We start from the raw sequence: 2,639 nt of genomic DNA on the forward strand, positions 1-2,639 counted from the left end.
TATGCTAATGTTAGCATGCTAAAATTTTAACTGTAAGTACCTAAATATATTACTCTGAGGTGAGTACCTGTTAAGTGATCTAAAAAAGCTAGCATGCTAAAATTCTAACTAAGTACCAAAATATATTACCCTGAGGTGAATAACTGTTAAATGATCTAAAGAGCTGGAATGCTAATGTTAGCATGCTAAAATGTGTACTGTAAGTATCAAAATATATTACTCTGAGGTGAGTACCTGTTAAATGATCTAAAAAAGCTAGCATGCTAATTTTAGCATGCTAACATTCTAACTAAGTACCAAAATATATTACCCTGAGGTGAGTAACTGTTAAATGATCTAAAAAAAAAGCTAGCATACTACAGTTAGCATGCTAACAGGTATAATTAGTCAAACAACAAAATATTTGACGCCGAGGCGTATACCTGAAAATTTTACTTTAAAAGCTAACATAGCACTGTTAGCATCCTAACAGGTATTATCATCAAGTAATATGATGTTTGACACCAGGCGTATGCCTGCAAAATTATCCTATAAAAGCTAGCATGCTAATGTTAGCAAGCTAAAATTCTAACAAAGTACCAAAATATATTACCCTGAGGTGAGTAACTGTTAAATTATCTAAAAAAGCTAGAATGCTAATGTTAGCATGCTAAAATTTAAACTGCAAGTATCAAAATATATTACTCTGAGGTGAGTACCTGTTAAATGATCCAAACAAGCTAGCATGCTAATGTTAGCATGCTAAAATTCTAACTAAGTACCAAAATATATTACCCTGAGGTGAGTAACTGTTAAATGATCTAAAAAAAAAAGCTAGCATACTACAGTTAGCATGCTAACAGGTATAATTAGTCAAACAACAAAATATTTGAGGCCGAGGCGTATACCTGAAAATTTTACTAAAAAAGCTAACATAGCACTGTTAGCATACTAACAGGTATTATCGTCAAGTAACAAGATGTTTGACGCCGAGACGTATACCTGCAAAATTATCAAAAAAGCTAGCATGCTAAGAGGTATCATTTTTGTTTGACGCCGAGGCATGTACCTTCAAAATTAGCAAAAAAGCTAGCATACTACTGTTAGCATGCTAACAGGTATTATCGTCAAGTAACAAAATGTTTGAGGCCGAGGCGTATACCTGCAAAATTAGCAAAAAAGCTAGCATGCTACCGTTAGCATGCTAACAGGTATAATTTTTGTTTGACACCGAGGCGTATACCTGCAAAATTAGCAAACAAGTAAGCATACTACCGTTAGCATGCTAACAGGTATACTTTTTGTTTGACACCGAGGCGTGTACCTGCAAAATTAGCAAAAAAGTTAGCATGCTTACAGGTATCATTTTTGTTTGACATCGAGGCGTATACCTGCAAAATTAGCAAAAAAGTAAGCATTCTACCGTTAGCATGCTAACAGGTATCATTGGTCAAGTAACAAGATGTTTGACGACGAGACGTATACCTGCAAAATTAGCAAAAAAGCTAGCATGCTACCATTAGCATGCTAACAGGTATAATTAGTCAAACAACAAAATATTTGACACCGAGGCGTATACCCGCAAATTTTACTTAAAAAGTAAACATAGTACTGTTAGCATGCTAACAGGTATTATCGTCAAGTAACACAATGTTTGACACTGGAGGCGTGTACCTGCAAAATTATCCTATAAAAGCTAGCATGCTACCGTTAGCATGCTAACAGGTCTAATTTTTGTTTGACGCCGAGGCGTGTACCTGCAACATTAGCAAAAAAGCTAGCATGCTAACAGGTATTATGGTCAAGTAAGATGTTTGAGGCCAAGGCGTATACCTGCAAAATTAACCTAAAAAAGCTAGCATACTACCGTTAGCATGCTAACAGGTATAATTAGTCAAACAACAAAATATTTGACACAGAGGCGTATACCTGCAAATTTAACTTAAAAAGCTAACATAGTACTGTTAGCATGCTAACAGGTATTATCGTCAAGTAACACAATGTTTGACACTGGAGGAGTGTACCTGCAAAATTAGCAAAAAAGCTAGCATGCTACCATTAGCATGCTAACTGGGATCATTTTTGTTTGACACCGAGGCGTGTACCTGCAAAATTAGCAAAAAAGTTAGCATGCTACCGTTAGCATGCTAACAGGTATAATTTTTGTTTGACACCGAGGCGTGTACCTGCAAAATTAGCAAAAAAGTTAGCATGCTAACAGGTATAATTTTTGTTTGACATCGAGGCGTACACCTGCAAAATTAGCAAAAAAGTAAGCATGCTACCGTTAGCATGCTAACAGGTATAATTTTTGTTTGACGCTGAGGCGTATACCTGCACAATTAGCAAAAAAATCTAGCATGCTACCGTTAGCATGCTAACAGGTATCATTGGTCAAGTAACAAGATGTTTGACGACGAGACGTATACCTGCAAAATTAGCAAAAAAGCTAGCATTCTACTATGCTAACATTTGTAATTTTTGTTTGACGCCGAGGCGTGTACCTGCAAAATTAGCAAAAAAGCTAGCATGCTACCGTTAGCATGCTAACAGGTATAATTTTTATTTGACGCCCAGGCGTGTACCTGCAAAATTAGCAAAAAAAGCTAGCGTGCTACTCTTAGCATGCTAACAGGTGTAATTTTTGTCTGAAGCCGAGG

This window comes from Nerophis lumbriciformis, linkage group LG09, assembly GCF_033978685.3.
Source record: "Nerophis lumbriciformis linkage group LG09, RoL_Nlum_v2.1, whole genome shotgun sequence".
In the NCBI taxonomy this organism is placed as follows: domain Eukaryota; kingdom Metazoa; phylum Chordata; class Actinopteri; order Syngnathiformes; family Syngnathidae; genus Nerophis; species Nerophis lumbriciformis.